At 48.5% G+C, this 18,619-nt stretch overlaps 2 long non-coding RNA genes across 7 annotated transcripts in view; one reads left to right on the top strand and one right to left on the bottom strand.

Moving 5' to 3' along the window:
* Nucleotides 1–18,619, bottom strand: part of LOC113597566 (uncharacterized) — a 267,813-nt gene that overhangs the window by 26,704 nt on the left and 222,490 nt on the right. For all 6 annotated transcript variants that reach the window (XR_008290078.1, XR_008290081.1, XR_008290082.1 and 3 more), the window contains 2 exons: nt 8,587–8,675; nt 8,225–8,479 (listed from right to left, as the gene is read on the bottom strand). This is a non-coding gene — a long non-coding RNA (uncharacterized LOC113597566). The remainder of the gene's footprint in view (nt 1–8,224; nt 8,480–8,586; nt 8,676–18,619) is intronic.
* On the top strand, nt 12,619–17,985 carry LOC128311585 (uncharacterized). The gene is made up of 3 exons (XR_008290085.1): nt 12,619–13,093; nt 14,876–15,050; nt 17,096–17,985. It is a non-coding gene; the product is annotated as an uncharacterized LOC128311585 (long non-coding RNA).

The following is an 18,619-nucleotide window of genomic DNA, read 5'->3' as shown; positions in this document are numbered from 1 at the left end:
CGAAGTATTAGAATATACATATTTGGCTTTCCCCATTCTATTTAGAATCAATATTTGACTATTTCAAGTGGAATGAAGAAATTTAACACTGAATAGGTCCCTGTACCCTCTTACATTTATGTCGTAATTGTCTTATATATTGCATCTAAAAACACTGGAAACCCCATTAAACAACACTATACATTTCCTTTCAACTGTCAAACATATCTTTAAAAACTCAAGAGGAGAGAAATAGTCAATGTTACCTACTCAGTAAATCCTTTAGTAATAGTAAATAATTATTTACTATTTACATTACTATTTCTGTTGCTCGTCCCACATTCCTAATGTCCTGAGCTTCGTCTTGGTATCATTTCACTTGTCTGAAGAAATTCCTTTAGCAATTATTTCAGCACAGGTGTGCTGGCTATGAATTCTCTTACTTTTCCTTCATCTAAGAATATCTTTAGTTCACCTTTACTCCCAAAGAATACTTTTCACTGGATATAGAATTCTCAGTTAACTATTCTTGTTTTTCCAGCACTTGAGAAGTACTGTGTCATTTTCTTTCGGCCTCTGTGGCTTCTGCGGAGAAATTCACAGTCATTGGAATAATTGTTCTCTTATAAATAAAGCATTGTTTTTCTCTGACTGATTTTGACAGTTTTTTCTTGGTTTTTAATTTCCAGTAGTTTGATTATGCTGTGTCTGGCTATAGATTTATTTGCGTTTATCTTATTTGGAGTTCACTCATCTTCTTGAATCTATAGGTTTATGTATTTTATCAAACGGTAATTTTCAACCATTATTTTTTCAACATAGAGTTCTTTCTCCTCTTCTTCTGGGATTCTGATGGCACAATTATAAAGCCTTTTGGTATTTCCCCAGAGTTCCCGAGGCTTTGTTCATTTTTTCTCAGTCTTTTTATCTATTACTCAGATTGGTTAATTTCTATTGATCGTTTCTGCCACGATCTACATTGTATTATTGAGTCTATCCAGTGAGGCGGGTTTTTTTTTTTCCTTATTTGAGTTATTGTATTTTCTTGTTCTAAAACTCCCACTGTTTTTTTTTTATATATCTTCTATTTTTGATGTTGTTGAGATTTTCTACCTTTCCATTCATTTCGATAGTGTTTGCCCTTACTTCCTGAAGTCTTTTTACAATGGCTATTTTCAAATCTCAGTTTGGCAATTCCAGCATTTGTATCATCTTACCATTATATCCTGGTTTTCTGTATACTGAGTCATTTTTGGATTGCATCTAGACGTTTTGAATGTTATCAGATTCTGGTTCTTATTTAAATCTTGTGGAGAATGTTGCTGTGTTTTGTTTTAGTAGACAATAAACCTAGTTGCATTCCGGCTGCCGATTTTGACCAGCCTCCTGTGGGTTGTGGTTTCTTTTTTGTTTTTAAATATTCATTTATTTATTTTAAGAGAGAGAGAGAACACATGTGAGAGCAGGGGAGGGGCAGAGAGAGACGAAGAGACAGAATCCCAAGCAGGCTCTGTGCTGACAGCACACGGGGCTCGATCTCAGAACTGCAAGATCATGACCTGAGCTGAAATCAAGAGTTGGACGCTTAACCGACTGGGCGACCCAGGTGCCCCTGGGCTGTGGTTTCAATGTCAGTTCTGTTTTCAAAGCCTTTGCTATACGATGTGGACCTGTCTCATGTGTGCCTGACCCATAGGCCAGTCTTTGGCCTGCACATTGGTCTATTTCTTTGTTCAGTTCTCGATATCTTTAGTACACTGTTCAGGATCACATCCGTGCATGCACAGGTATGGGATGATCACAGAAATTCATAAACAACTTTATGGGGTCACGTTCACAAGCTTCTCCTTCTCTGTGATTTCCCCACATTTTTTCTATTTCCCTGGAGCCGTTACGTTACAAGGTAGTTCCTCCAGAATAACATTTATTAGGTACCTACCATGTGTGAGGCTCTGTTCCAAGAAATTAATGTATGTTATCTCACTTAACTATCATTACCATGCTATGAATAAAGTATTATTGCCATTCCTGTTTTACAGATTGGGAAACTGAGGCCCAGAATGGTTAAGCAACTTACCCAAGGTTGCACAGCTATATATGGTGGAGCAAGTAGTGGGCCAGGATTTGAACACATATATCAAATCTTAACTATCAGAGAGTTCTGCATCTATAATATGACCCCATTGCATGAGCCATTCTTCTTCACCCGTAAGTCCATTAACACAGTTATTGTATAATAGTTATTTAAAATAACTAATAAATAAAGGTATGCCCCTATCTCCAGAGCAGCAATGCTTTCTTTTCAAATTTGAATTGTTGGCAAGCACCAAGTATGTTAGTTCCCTGTGGCTGCCATAACAAATTATCAAAAATTAGGTGGCTTCAAATAATGAGAAATTTATCCTCTCACAGTCCTGCAGGCCAGAAGTATGAAATCAAGGTATCAGCAGGTGTGTACTCCCTCTGGAGGCTCTAGAGAACAATCCTTCGTCACCTCTGCCAGCGTTTGGGGGCTGCCAGCATTTTTTGTGGGTATATCACTCCAATCTCGGCCTCTGTCTTCATACGGCTTCCTCTTCTGTGTGTCTGTATCTTCTCCTCTTATGTCTATGGGTCTCTAATCTGTGTTTCTTATAAGGACACTCATCATTGGATTTAGGGCCCATCCCGATAATCCAAGAGATCTCATCTTGAGATCCCTAAAGGAATTAAGTCTGCAAAGAGTCGCTTTCCAAATAAACCATATTCACAGCTTCTGGACAGGAATATAGCCTTTGGGAACCAACATTCAACTCACTATATCTCGCACGGACCACCTTATGTGCTCAGTAAATACCGTATGAGATAGTCTCTCCGTTGCAAATGATAGAAATTCAAGCCAGACTAGCTTAAGCACAAAGGGAATTTATTTGTTCACATAACCGGGAGGTTGGAAGAGACAGTGGCATCACACACGGTTGGATCCTGGACTCCACGGTATCTTTCAGTCTCTCCACCTTTCAACTTTTCTTCCGTCTTGGTGTTGCTTTATTTCCAAGAAGCTTCACCGTCAAACAGATGAGAAACCCTCATTCTGCCAGCATCCATATATCAAATCTCAGTGAACACTTCGATTGTTCCTGTTTAAGTCACACACCCATCGTGGAAGGCATTGCTGTGATCAGAGTAATGGAAGTGTTTGGCCAGTCCTTCCACGACCCCTCTGCGGCTGGAGCATGTGATGATGGAGGTGGGCAGGTGTGATTGATATCCTACCAGAACCACCTAGAATGGAGGTGAAATCGGTTCTCCAGAGGAGGGACACTGAAAAGGCCAATAATATACGGCCACTGTAACTTCCAAGCCTGTGGTATTTGGAGGCGCGAGTGCATTGCTGAGGGACGACTTAATGGGTCTTGGCCATGTGTATCTTCTGTGATCCTTTCATAATATTTAATCAGCTCAACCAGACAGACTTCATCCTACTCATCTCAGAGGCTTGTAATCTTCAGATTCTCTCTCGAAGCGTTTACCATATACATGCACGAGGGACGTTTCCTTTCTTTTTGCAAGTTTGAGTTTGCAGCACCTCACAGACCCTCAACTGTTCCCAGCGTGCTCTGTGGCAGGGAGAAGCAGCAATGTCTAGACTCTGGCTTTGTAGGGCAAATAGCTCCAAAAGTCTAATCAGGATTCTGGTCCAAGCCTTCCCTGTTTCCCGACACCCCATTCCTTGCACTGCAAGCTTTCTAAATACTCTCACAAAGGCATGACCCTGCCGTAGCCCCCAAATCAATACTATGTAGGCCATCCTGGTCCCTACCCACAGAGGTTTATTAAGGTTGGAACCAGAAAATCTCATTAAAGTATGGTCTCACCTCCTTTATGACCTCATGTTGAGGACTCTGTTGGGTCAGGGCTCAAGTGCATTATAATGCACAGGATGCTGGGTATCCAGAAGGACTTCTGCCCTTTTCCCTGACAGTATCCCCCACCCAACTCCCAGCAACCCTCCCTAGCTCTTCTTACTTCTGTCAGTTTGAATCCTCCCAGATCAGCTTATTTGCCGAGAGGACTTTTGTCCAAGCTCCCTTCAGTTTTGGCTCCCCTGTGGTAGCATATTATCTCCTCGTGCTGCAGACACACTTCCTGTAGTCCATGTGCCTGGTGCCCTGTCACACGTCCTATTGGTCACAGTCTCTGATTCTAACGGTGACCGGGGTGGACAGTTCAAGGTCAGCTGAGGCTCATGAGCATCACCAAGAATGAGCACCATGCCTTTGCTCTCTGCCCCAAGGCACTTATGAGTCCCAGGCCACTGCAGGCACAGCTCAGAAGTTCAGGGCTAGCCCTCGGCCGGATGGGAGCCAGGGAACAAATGTTCCTGCCTCCCATCTTTTAGGAGACATTTTTGGGAGGCATTCTATTTGCTTCTTAGGAAGCCCTGGAAGATCTAGGCCCTGATAATGCTCCCTTGTATTGACTTTCTCTCCATCCCTGTCTCCACTCTCCCCCTCCCCCACTCTTGCCCTCTGGAATCACTCCCCTCTCCCCCCCCCCCCCCAGAACTACCCTTTCTCAAATACTTGTTTCTGGCTCGGCGTTGAGTAATCCAAGGAAGACACGGCCTCACTTGCCAAGCAGAGAAGCTAGGATCCCAGTGGCTGTCCAGCCCTCATCGTTTCTCTTTTCACGGGGTCCAGGGCCAGCACCTAGGAACTGGCTTTAGCTGTGGATGGTAGAATACTGCAAGAGGAAGAAGGTTGAAGGGGCATCCAGGAGTCTAAGTGAGGCGGCAATACAGGCTGGTGGAAAGGGTCCAGGCTGTGTTCTGTCACTGCTTTTACGGACAGTATCGTATAACTGTGTCCCATCGTGCTCGATTTCAAACCGTAGCTCTACCATTCCTTGGTGGTGCCGACGAGGTTACTCGGAATCTGCCCGCTCACCTTTCCAGGGGTCGTGTTCTGACCTGATGGAATGCACCAACCCCATCCATGATCTACCACCCACCATTAGTAAAGCCACGAAGCCAAGTGGCTTGGTCTTCAGGGTTGTTTATGCTACCAGCAGCGACACGGCTTCTTAGAGGATGTGCTTTCTCTTACAGCCACTTCCCTTGAAGAACCCAGAACACAGCCCGAAACTGCCTGTTTCCTTGGTCCCCCAACCAAGCTCCCTAGACGACACTGCTGTTCGGGGGGTACTCTGTCGTGCAGCAAGTGAGTGGAAGTCTGTCTGCCCTGATTGGTCATCTGTCCCTATCCTGACACACATAGTCCTTCTTGTTGCCGGTGACCGAACTGTTAACAGGAACACTGCCTGGGCCCTTGTTGGAGCGCCTTGCCCGCACCCTTGCTGTGTTTACACGGGCTGCCCGGTCTGACAATCCCCCATCATCCACGAAATGAGCCCTAGAAACATCGGCCCAGCCCAACATTCACGGATGATTCCTGATATCTTTCATCTCCCGGGCCCAGAGGACAAACTCTTTTCCTTTGTGTTCTATTTTGACATTATTCTGCCTCTTTGTTCCCATTTTAGGGCAGTGTGAGGGGAGCTGTGCATTAGCTTTTGTGGGCTTTAATGAAGCAGGATTTCACAGCATTTCATATCAGGTATCATCTTTTGTGTGCATGGGGAGAAGGGCTGAGAAATGTTCCTTTAACTGGTGCCAGAAGAGAAGACAGAGAAAGCCAAGGAAAAAAATCTGATAACTACTTTTTTCCATTAAAGTTCCGGCCCCTTTCTAAAACATGCTATTCGTCTATATTTCAAATCAGTTGGGAATCATATCTTTCCACAACTGCATTTCCTTACTTCCTGGAAACATATATCACAGGATGTATAATAAATGTTTATGCTAGCCGTAAAGAGGAAAGTCACATTTAATAAAATTTACCATAGACCCCAAGGTGAATTTAATATAGGAGCCTGAGTGACGAATCCCAAAGCAAGTGAATTTGGGCTTAAAGCCCATCCTGCACTGACTTCATTATGCATAGTTGATGTTCGGGAAAAAATTCAACAACAAAACTTCCTGAGGTCCTTGCATGAATGAATCGGAATGAGGCTCTCACATTAACCCTGCACTTTCCCAGGTGTCTTTCAGATGCCCCACAAGAAGGCTTATTACTGAGCGGCTGGTGGCTGGCTCCTCCCTGTGTCTTTGAAGGATGGAACAAGAAGAAACAGCTGAAAATTGCCAGGTAGACCAACAAGGACAATTTCAATTACACAGGAATGACTGCTTCTTCTCCGGATGAAGATATGATCATGAGTCAGCCCTGGCTCAATGTGTTGGGTGAGAGGCATAACCACTGGGACCAAGATGGTTGTCCACACCGGCTGGCCTTCATGACAGGCCATTCAAAATAGAACGGGATGGGGGTGCCTGGGTGGCTCTCTGTGGGTTAAGCATCCGAGTTCAGCTCAGGTCATGATCTCACAGTTCATGAGTTCAAGCCCCACATCGGCTTCTGTGCTGACAGCTCGGAGCCTGGAGCCTGCTTTGCATTCTGCGTCTCCCTCTCTCTCTGCTCCTCCCCCGCTTGCGCTCTGTCTCTCTCTCTCTCTCAAAAATAAGCATTAAAAAATTAAAAAAAAATAGAACAGGATGATGGGGGCTCAATTCAACGCAGAGTCAGGGGCATGCAAGATTCGGTGGCTCGTGAAGACCGTCAGAGGCCCGTGTCTACCTGCGAATTAGCGTACCTGGGATTGGGCTCAAGTGCTTTTCTGGAAACTGTAAAAGGAGCCACACTGAGGAAACGGGAGTCAGGAAACTATTTTCCTACACTTGTCCAGCTGGTGCTATTTTATGACTGGCCAGGAGAATCCTATAGGTAAGTTCTGATAGGACTAATTTCCGCGTGGCCCGAGACTTCAAATAAACGTCTCCTGAAACAAAATGTTTCTGCCCGGATGGAACAGCAAGAGAATACTCAGGTCAGCCCTGTAATGGGACAGACTTTCTCTACCGCTGTGGCCTGGCCATGAGTAAAATCCATGGAACTAGGTAGATCGTGGTCAAAAGCTGACACACCTTGGGGTGCCTGGGTGGCTCAGCTGGTTGAGCGTCTAGCTCTCGGCTTTGGCTCATGTCATGATCTCACAGTTTGTGAGTTCAAGCCCCGTGTCAAGCTCTGTGCGGACAGTGGGAAACCTGTTTGGGATTCTCTCTCTGCTTCTCCCTGCCCCTGCTCAAAACAAATAAATAAACTTAAAAAATTAAAAACAAAATCTGACACACTCTGAGATGCATGCCTTCCCACTCTCTTCTCTTGGTCCCAGGAAACACCCCCTATTCATTTCTACCACGGAGGAACCAAGAACAACTGGAAATCGCATGGATCCGGAGGGAGTGAAACCATAGTTCATCCAGTGAGAACGTTTCTAGCTTGGACCCACACACTGAAAACATCCTCCCTTACAGCCTGGAAGACAGTGGGACTTAGACAGAGGCCAGTGCAAAACTTAAGGAGGTACTTATTCTCAAGGCTTGACCCTGTACTTGCAGAACCCTGAGACTGTGTGCCTCCTTAAATTTTGCACCCAGAAAGTGTGCTTTGGTCTGCCTGTAGCTAGGGAAGGATCACCCCCAGGCTGGGCCTGCAAAGACCTGGGATCGGCTGCCCTTCTTTCCAACGTGCTGCTGGTGGCTGAGCCACGCAGCCCAGGAGGGGCGCAAAGTGACCTCAGGGAGCAGACTTGGGTCATTCCAGCAGCCCCAGCAAGTTGTAAAAGGATGATTTTTGATCTATACTTGTATTTGCCCAGGAGGTATCAGAACTGAAGCCGGGATGCCAGCCCCGTCACTGGACCTAACTGAAGACACCTTCCTAACCAACAAACAATGGGACTTGTTTTAACCAATTGTATACGGAGGCTTGGACTCCTCCGTCCTATCCCAAGGGCTAGTTTTAATTAGCATTACCACCAAGGACTTCCCTTTCTGGCACTTAACTCAGAAAACAACTCATTGGCCTGGCCTCCCAAGCTAAGAGTCACGGCTTTGCAAGTATATACGTACATATATGTATATATAGGTAACATACACATATGTTAAAAACTTGGTTTGAGAGCATAATTTGTTCCAAAGACATGCTTGTAATCCAAAGCACTTGTATATCAAAGCGAAACTCAGATGTGTGCTCCACCACCCAAAAATATTCATATAAAAATGAGTACAGTACTGTAATATAATACAGAATCATAAAGAAAATACAAAACGTAAAGAAAAATGAACACATTAACCTGCACTTACCTCTGAAAACCTTCATGACTGGTGTGAGGCAGACGTGGGAGAGGAGGGTTAATGTGTAGGATGACTTCCACTATCACTAACGGAGTCACTATGTCTGTAGGCTCCATGGAATACTTTTCTGCATGGGGTCACCATATACGCTCGCATAGATATTGACCACAGTACAGTATTAATAAACTGTTGTCACAGACTGTAGTTAATGTAACTGGCAATGAGGCAGCCGAGGAAAGGGTCTGTATCTGCAGGCAGCCTGACCTGGAATGAAGCAAAGCATTCCTGAGCTCACTCTTGTATGGAAAAGCAAAGGACTGGCCGTAGGTGCTTTGAAGTGACAAGAAATATACTAGTGCCGTTGTGGGTACCTTCCAACGTTCTGAAAAATCACTGATTTCTGCCAAATGCCACGGCCTGAGATGGAGCATCCAAGCATAGGAGACAATCGCCCACACTCCTGCAGCGAGAGAGAGAGAGAAAGAGAGACAACATTGGCTCAGTTGTGATCATGTGACATTCGTCATCACACACCACTCGCGTTGCAAGACATCGCTCGTTTATCAAGTTAAAATTTATTAGAAATGTTTGCTCGTCTTGCGGAATCCTTGCAGAACAAGTTACTCACAATCCAAGGTTTGACCGTATATAGGTTTCCAACTTGGGTCATCTGTTTTATTCTCTGATGGTGTCCAGTTCCAGGAATGTGCTTTCCTCCTCTCAGTGTGCCGGAGTTGGGAGAGAAAGGAAGGCACCATCCACTGTCCCCATGGGTTCACGGAAGCAAAAAAGCCTCCTTCGCTGTACTGACTGGTGCGGCTGCACGCTAAGAGCCAGCAAGAGCCAGCCCCGGCAATGCAATAACCATCTGATTAAGGAGCAGTGATCGCTGGAGCTGCTTTGTGATCCCTGCTCCGTCAGCAAGGACTTCGGGGCGCCTCCCTCCGTTCCGTGCCTCTGAGGGTCGGTGAGCCCTGTGGGGCTGCCTCAGCCCAGAGCTGCACATCAGGACAGATAGGCACCAGGATGGAACGAAGAGGTCTGCAGTCTTACCTTATCCACGAAAGTGAGGGGGTGAGAAAACCCAACCAGTGGGTCTAAAACCAGAAATGTGGGGGCTGGAGGGGTTGGCAGTGCCGTCAGTAACCTCCATGGTGGTGGTTTATTCTTCACACCTGTTTGAGAACCACTGCGCTGAAGTAATCCCGTATCTCCAGGACCTCCTAAACAGACTAACTCACGAAAGGTATGCCGAGTGCTGGTTAAAAATGCAAACTCTTAGGGTTGCCTGGGCGGCTCAGTTGCCTAAGCGTCTGACACTTGATTTCAGCTCAGGTCATGATCTCACGGTTTGTGAGTTTGAGCCCCAAGTCAGGTTCTGTGCCCTCAGTGCAGAGCCTGCTTGGGATTCTTTCTCTCCCCCTCTCTCTGCCTCTCCCCTGCTGGCACACACACACACACACACACACACACACTCAAAATAAATAAACATTAAAAAAATGCAAACTCCCAGGCCCCTCTAAAGGTAACCTGAATCCATGGGACAGAAATGGAAATGTCCTCTGGCGGGTGGATGCAAGGATGAAGATACCAAGAAAAACTGTTCATGCCCCACTGCTGCTAGGCGTATGACCCAGGAACCACGGTCCCAGGCAGGGATGGTACCTGTAGAGGTTGGGTACACAGGCTCTGAAGCCAGACTCTGTGTTTGAATCCTGCCTCTACTGCTTATTAGCTGTGCTACTTTGGGGAAGTGACTTAGTGTCTCTGTGTGTCTGACCCCATCTGTAAAATGGGGATGCAGAGACCGCCTACCTAAGTAGGGATGTTGTAAAGATTCAATGATATAATAGAAGCCTCGTGCTTACACCAGTGCCTGGTGCTTAGTAAGAACTGTGAAAATGGTGCCTCTTACCCCCAGGTGAGGCCATTAAGATCGTGTCATGGTGCTTGGGGCACTTATGTCAGGGAAAGCCGCTGACCACACACCAGCGGAGAAGCCAGGCAGCAGGAAGCGGCCCGGCCTCTGGGCAAACCTCAACCACTCAGTATCCACAGCTCAGCCGGCCTCCAAGGACCAAGGCGGAAACCAGCTTTCTCAGCAGGAGGCAGACAACCGACTTCCTAGCTGTCGGAAGGGGGGGGGGTGAGGAGAGCTACACAGTGTCCCTCCTTGGGGGAAGGGGGGGATTCTTTCCCTGGACCTGATGTCTCAATCCTTCCAAGCTCCCTCCCTGCTCCCTCCCTGCTGCTCCTTCCACCACCACCACCGTCAGGCTGACGAACCTCCCAACCTCCCGTGTGGGGCTGGGAGAACTGCCAGGAAGAATCCGCGCAGCAGTGAGCTCCAATAATGCTAAACAATGGATTAATTACACTGCTCGCCTGTTTAGCTGCAGCTCCCGGGTCGCCCGCACGTGTGGTCACAGCAGACAACAGGTGCGAGACGCTGGTGAACGCATGGCGCCGCCCTCTGCCCCCTCTCTCCTCCCCCCCCCAGCCCCCTAGCCTCCTGAGCACAGTTCAAGTCCTCCAGCCTCCCCCCTGCCCCCAGAGATATGAAAGGCTTTTGTTCCCTCTCTTCCTTCCCGCCTTTTAAAGGGGTTTCGTGCTGGGAGTGTGGCTTGTTTTCATAGCCCCTTGGAGCCATAGGATGGAGAGCTCTAGGGGGCGAGGTGAGACTTCTTTCCAGGAGGGCATCTGGCGTGGGGTGACGGCTGGGCTGGCACTGCTCTGAGCCCACCTGGCCAGGCAGGGAAGAGGCGACAGCTGCTTTACGCTCCTACGAGTGCCAGCTTTCCCGAAAGGAGGTCAGCCTCGGAGACCAAACTGCTAATTAGGTCGCATTCTGCTTCCTGCTGCCACTTTAATTTCCACCCCAGAAAACCTTCAGCTGTGAGTCCAAGACCATCGGCCCCTTTCACCCAAATGCAAATGTCTTCGAGGCCTCTCTGGCTGGCCAGCCTTCCGGCTGGCAGGAGCACCAGCACCAGAACTCTGCATAGTACAGGAGCTTCCAAAACCCCAAGTCTGCCGGGCCCTGGGGCTGCTTTGAAGGCAGGCAGCCCACAAAGACTACAGAAGCTGGGTGTTCTGAATGAGCACTGAACCACAAGTCAGAGAGACCTTGCGCCTAGTTTTGATTTTGCCACTGACAAGCTGGGGACCTCGGGCAAGTCACTTCTGCTCCCTGAACCTGTTGCCTCATCTGTAAAGGGAGTGCATAGAATCACCTCTCCCACCCCTGAGCACCGCGATTCTCATGGTAATTTAGATCTCACTTCCAATTACTGAAGCGCTCGTTTTTATCGGTGCATCCCTCGCAGCAGCCATCGATGTGTATTTTCCCCCTTTTTCCCCTAAAGACTGAAGCCCCCAGATTAGGTGGCCGTCACTAGTCCCCGCTTACCAAGTGGTAGAGCAGGAACAGAGAGATCTTCTCCCGCCCAGGGTCTCTTGTCCTTCCTCACGATCTCTTCTCCTCTTCCCCGACCCTGGTCCCTGTTCCTCTCAACCTCAAATCCACTTCCATGGCCCTTATCCAAACCTTACCAAAAGAGACTGTGGTATCAGTCATTTACTCCTTGGTAGCCATGAAAAATACAGTCTGTTGCTTTTCTCGGGTGGGTTTGCATTTTCAGCCATATGTGGCGGGTGCCATGGTGTCCACATTCCCCGCCCCCCGCCCCCCCCCCCCCCCAGGCACTCTGGCCCTCAGCCACCGGGACTGGCAGAGGCCGAGTCCCAGTCTGGAGACTGCTCTTGGCTGATGGGGAGGCCTCTTTGGCCAAGGTCACACGGCCTTGCAGGGTGAGCGGGAGGCGGTACAGAGACCCAGCCCCTTTGCCTCTATTCAGGACAGTTCTATAAGGCTATCCCTCTCCCTCATCCTGCTTCCCTCCCTCCCTATAGGTGTTGCTCCTGAGGGCAGAGGGCAAAGGGTGCTCCCGATAGACTTTCCACACGCGCCTCTCTGACTCAAAGTGTCTCTCCCAGGAAACCCAAACTAAGATACCTCATTTCTTTTAGGGACCGACCAGAAAGACTGCATCCCTAGGTAAAGGAACTGTGCTCAATGGACGGGGAACAGTTTCCTTCCCGAATGCCCACAGCTTAGGCAATTACCTTCTGGCAAAGTGAAGGGACAATCCGTTGGGTCCAGTTTTACAACTGTCCCAATACTGTGGCACGTCTGAATTCCTTTCCAGACAGGACACGCAGGTTTGGGACGCTCACACGACACTGAGATAGACTCCCCGAAGCACACACGCCTTAAAGTCCTCGACCCCGGCCAGGGGCATCCTCCCTGTGTCCACTCGTGCCATTTCATCCTTGCCCCGTGCCTCAGAGCGGCCCTTGCGACACACTCTGATCCATTGCAGCAAGACCTGCTGCCCAAGGGACTCGAAGGAGGGAGGAGGTTCCAGGCTCCACAGATAAGGGTTTGGAAACAGGTGCTATTTTCTCACTTTGCTCAAGGCTGAAGATTACCGAGCCAGACGGGACCGTGTCTCATCAGTTCACGTTCATTTATAATATGCTGGGTAATGGGGGTCGACGTACAGTCCACCAGCTCGCGGGGGTCATCGGCTCCAGGGTGGGGAGTGTGCAGGCACGCCTGGAGTTTCTGCTGAGGGGACCCATGTGAAACCACCTGGCTCTCAACCCCAGACCAGCTCTAGACCTGGTGGAAGGGTCTGCTGAGAAGAGCTTCTCTGTCTGAGAACGCTGACGGGTGAGCCGACACAGGGGGCCGGTGGTGAGGTGGTGAAGATCCAAGGGTTACCAAGAGAGGAGGCGGCACAGTGATCTTAATGACTTTAGAGCTGGAGGCAAGAGAAGTCATGAATCTGGAGACATTTCACAGAAGCAGACTCGGTGAGTGACTGGTTATGGGGAGGGAGGAGGGAGAGGCAGGTAAGGACGGTGCACAGGTGTCAGGCTTGAGGGACCGGAGGATGGTGCAGTAATTCAAGGTCAGGAGCAATTCATTGTTATTAGGGACAAGGGCCGGGAGCAGGCCTCCAGGGGCAGGGGAGGAACTCAACTTTCCATGCAGTGGAAAGGGCCATGGGACTCCAGGGGAGCACAGGGTCTAAAATTCAGGAAAGAGGTCTGGGCTGGAGGTGGAGATTGGGACACATGAGAATATAGGCAGATAGCGGATGAAATCCCGGGAACGGATAAGACCACCGAGAGAAGAGGGCCCGGGGGCAGAACCTGGAGTGTTAACTCTTAAGAAACAGCCAGAGTGGGAGGAGCCTGCTAGCAGCCAGGGAGGTCAGGGGTGGATCAGAGGTCATGAATGCCAAAGGGAACATCATTTTCTGCGTGGAGGGTGCCAAAAGCTGCTGAGAAGTCACATGGGCAGAGAAATGGAAAGTGACCCTGGTAGGGGTGGTGCCGATGGCATGTGGCCGGCCTCAAAGGCGGGAGCGGCAGAAAGTCTTGAAGCAAAGTAGGGGTCCGTGGGGGCCAACGAGCCAGTCACAGAGACCCTGACCAGAGCACAGAAGGCAACCTGGTCCACGGCAACGCATGCCGGAAGCTTTCGATTGGAAAGCCGTTTCCCTGACACTGAACTCAATTCCGGTTCAAGAGACGACGCGGGCCTCGTGCGTCCCCAGGTGTTCCTCGGCACCTTGGGACGCGCGTGTATCCAGTCATCTTGTGAGCACTCTCGGGGAACGGGAACTAATGGGTCAGCCGATCACAAGGCCCACAGCTGCCTGCCCAGGCGGGGTAAGGGATCAGAGAGCCCTCCCCACCCCCGGCCAGGAGGCGGTGGCACGAAGGGGAAGCCGACAGTGCTACGCCCAACATATTGCCCGGAACACTTCAAACTTCCCAATTTTAAGACCTTCTTTTAGAGAGGTGCCTTTTTTGGCTTTTTGTCTCGGGGGGTGGGGGAGGAAAAGAGGCCTCTCTTATAAAAATAAGGCCTCTACCCCTCCAAAGTTCAAAGTCAGTCCACCGTCTAGGAAGAACATCTGTAGAATAGGTTTTGGGATGGGGGAGTGATCCTTTATCTTTACCTCAGCAGCTAGTCTTGGAGGTGATCTCCCTTTAAAACTCTGGCCCCGGCGTGCATAAGAGTGCCAAAAATGCCTTCTCCTTTCTTTTTTAAATGCTTATTTATTTATTTTGAGAGAGGGAGAGAGAGAGAGAGAGAGAGAGCAGGGGAGGGTCAGAGAGAGAGGGAGAGAGAGAGAGCAGGGGAGGGTCAGAGAGAGAGGGAGAGAGAGAGAATCCTAAGCAGGTTCCACGCCATCAATACAGAGCCTGACGTGGGGCTTGAACACACAAACCATGAGGTCTTGACCTGAACTGAAATCAGGAGGCAGCTGCTTAATCAACTGAGCCACCCAGGCAACTCAAAAGGCCTTTTCTTTTAAACTATTCAGACTGCTGGGAAGGTTACAAATTCTCAAAGTAAAATCTCCTAAAATGCCAAGGGCCAACCAAGTTAAATGAATATACACACAAGTATCAACAAGCTATGTTTACTAAGCTTCTAGCTGATTCTTCACGCAGCCCTTGGGCCCATTTCCAGGGGCTTCAACACCCCCAAACAGTACCCTTTTTCGATTCCTCCTTTCGCCTCCCCGCCCACCGCCCCCCTCCCACCTTCTTGACTTCCTTTCCCTTTCCCAAGTGTAGGTCTCCTGTCACCCAGACCTTCTGGGGCTTGATGATCCATTCCTGGGGACCTCTGCAGCCTTCTTCAGATTCCCAGCAGCAAAGAAATACCTTAGGCCAGTGGTTGTCACACTGCAGCGCGCATGAGAATCCCCTGGAACAGAGCACGGAGCCCCGCTGCACAGTTTCTGATTCAGTAAGTCAGGGGCGGGACCCAAGAATTTGCATTTCCAACAAGTTCTCGGGTGCCGTTGCTGCTGGTGTAGGCCCAAGTTGATCACTACTGAGTATTTAAGCCACCTTGCCCTGCTTCTATGCCCACGGTGTCACTAATCAGTCAACATTCACTAGTCTACTAACCCTGATCATGGCCTTGCGACCCTTCTGTTCTCCAGGCTGTGTTCCAGATAGTCGTTAAACAGGTTCGAAGGTCAAGATGCTTCTGCTCCTGCTGCCGCTGCTAATATCTAATATGCCCAAAATAAAAAATGATACCACCACAGACCTAGTTGCTCAGGCAGAAAGCCTGCACGCCATCCTGGATTCTGTTCTCTCTGTTCTACTCTCCGTCCGTCAGCAAATGTTGCCAGCTCTAACTGTAAAACAGACCCTGAGCCTGACCGCTTCTCACCCTGGCACATGCCACCGCCTCTCCTGCCTGACCCTGGGAGAGCCGCCTAATAGGTCGCCCTGCTCCATTCGTACCCACCCCGCCATCCACTCTCCGTACAGCGGCCAAAGGGCTCACTTCAAAACAAGTCCTCTCTCTCTGTTCTCACTGTCCAATGGTTTCTAACAGCTTCAGAATAAAACTGAATCAAAAGTTCCTACTGTGGCCGCCAAGACTCAAATGATCTAGCCTCTGCTCACCCCTCTGATCTCGTCCCCTTTTACCCATACATACGCACGCGCGTGGGCACACACGCACGCACGCGCACAGACTCTCACGGTGCTCTCCTAGTGTGCTCCCAGCCGAGGTCCCCTGGAACTTGCTCGTCCCTGTGCCTAGAGCGCTCCCACCCCCATTGCGGTGGGCTCACCGTCTGGCCTCAGAGGGGTCTTGCCAAGCCCCCACCTCAATTCACCCTCCCACACATTCCCTAGGCCCCACCTTCCTTTCTTTCCCTTCACAGGACTCATTACCTGACAGTATGTTACACACTTATCTGTTTGCTCTTTCCTCCCTCACTAGAGTGCGGGCTCCGTGGGGGCAAGGACTGGATTCTTTCTCCCCACCACCACCACCCCCACCACCAGATCCCCAGTGCCTGGGACAATGCCTGGCCCCAAGTACACGCTCAATACATAGTGAATGAAAAGGTTGATTAACATGTTTACTATTACATGCTAAGAACTTTGTGAGAATTATTTCGATTAATTCACATCATGACCTACAGGCTAGATTATCAGTGTTTTATGGGTGAGGAAACCGCACCTGGCAGACTTAGGCACCTGCCCCAGGCCTCACCTAGAGGAGACAGCAGAGCCCAGATAACAAGTAAAGCCTCTTTGGCCCCTGCACATCGTCCCTTTTCCTGACTCCTCACCCGAGACGGGACCAAAGCTGATTTCCTATGAGCGCATTAGCACGCTCACCCCCTAGCACAGATTATTTTCCTATTTTTACCTGGCAAAGAATGAGGCTCCCAAGAGTAGCTGATGCTGATGGATGAAATAGATGGAGAGGTTCAGAGTGAAAGGTTCTGCTCAGGTGGGGAATCGGGGAAAGGGCCAGATGGGGCACAGAACGGGACCGTGTGCCCTGGAATGGAAGTGACACTCCAACAGGACTGGAGAGGACCCCAGATGGACAACGGGCTGTGTTAAAGACAGACATGTCCATTACAGCTTTGCTCCAGACCAGTCTGGGCTTACCTCGGGCAGCACCAGAATACTTCAGACTGGGTCCAGCCACGGTGGGGGAAAATTGAAGGCCATCGTTATTCAGCGAACACTGATTGAGCACGTACTCTGTGCCCGGCACCGTGCTGTCAAAATACGTGCCCACTGTGTGTTTGTGCCGCCCTCTGCCATCAGCCGTGTCAAGTCAGACTCCCACAGCCCCTTTCTCTCGAGCCCTTTAGACTATTTCACACGCCTCTCAAGAGTCCACACAGTATTCTAGCATCATCCTCACTTCACAGCTGGGGCTATTTGTTGCAGCAGCTGACACGACTATTGCAGTAGCCGGTCCCGCACACTCTTCCAGGACCTCTCTGATCTCTCTCCTTCCCTTCACAGACACAGCTCTGGAGTCGTCCTCACTTTCTACACTGCAATCAGTCAACAGCGTGATGGTCTCCATATTGCCAAGTCAAGTGGATACATTCCGGGCCTCTCTTCCTTAGCTTCTCTTCAGTATTTGGAACTGCTGACATTTCCACCACTCTGTGTGTTTTGATAACACCACTCTCCCAAGTTTATCTCCTACTTCTTGGCTGCCTTTCTCTTAGTGCCCTTTCTAGGGGTCTACTTTAGTCCTTTCCTCGTGTCCTGAGGGTTGGGGCTTCCCTGTGCTTCCATTCGAGACCCTCTGCTCCTCTTATTCTAGAAACACCTTCCAGGTGACTTCTTTCAACCTATAGCTTCAACTACAATTATACCAAGGTTCTCCAAATATTTTTGTTCATGCTATTATTTTAAGTATTCAGCATAGACCCCTCTGTGTGTATAGCTATTTATTTATAGGTGACATGCATGAATTCTTGTACTTATTTACTCTGTATGTTATAAAACATTTATAATAGAAGTGTGGGAAACGGATACAAATAAATCTAAATAGAAGCTCTAATCATTTCTTCTCCCATCGAAAGGATTATCTTGCTATACATCCTTCTCACAGACTACTAGTTGGCATACACAATTGCCTACCAGATACTTGTTATCATAGAGATACGCCAAATTTAAATGCAGCATGCACAAAACTAAACTCATCATCTTTCTTCCCAAAACTCTGTCCTTCAGGAGAGTACCAGATGATGCTGGAAAATAATATGTCAGAAAGCAGAGAAGTACTCAAAGGCTACGGGAGATATGCCAAAAGGACACAATAATTGGCTTAAAGGGGCTCCCACTAGGCAGATTTGGGATGACTAGAACATCAAATATATATCTGTATCTATATATCTATATCTATATCTATATGTGTGTGTGTATGTATACATATACATACACACACACATATATATTTATATCTATCTATCTATCTATATATATATATATATATTTTTTAGAGGAATCAAGGAGTCCATAGTAATTCTTTTTTAAAGATGGTGAGGAGGTGGAGAAGTAGACAGGGAAAGCTCTTCTTCATAGATGAAGGCTAGCTAATAAATGTATGAGGTATGAAAAATTTAGGAAATTAATATGTTGTAACTGACAACAGGGTAACTGATTCAGGCAAGGATCATTAACGGGTGACAACTGGTAAGACATTGTTCACAACCAGATATTTACACAGTCACATAGCATCACCCCTCCAAATTACTGATTAATTACGAAGGGGGAAAGGTGCTTTTTTCGGGGAGAGATCAAACTTAGCATCATTAAAAAAAAACGTAGCATCATTAATAATGAGACAAACAGCTATTAGGTGCCTCCTGATGAGACACAGCAAGAAAGATGTAACACTACCCATGTAGAATGCTCGCCCACAATGCACAACCTGAATCCCACCCTGAGGAAACAATCAGCCGTACTCAGACTGTGGCTCGTTGTACAAGGCAACTGGCCTAGGCTCTTAGAAAAGGTCATGCATGAAAGACA

This window comes from Acinonyx jubatus, chromosome X (assembly GCF_027475565.1).
Source record: "Acinonyx jubatus isolate Ajub_Pintada_27869175 chromosome X, VMU_Ajub_asm_v1.0, whole genome shotgun sequence".
NCBI classification, from domain to species: Eukaryota; Metazoa; Chordata; class Mammalia; order Carnivora; family Felidae; genus Acinonyx; species Acinonyx jubatus.
Note: the sequence above shows the minus strand (reverse complement) of the source record. Positions and strands in the feature narration are given on the sequence as shown.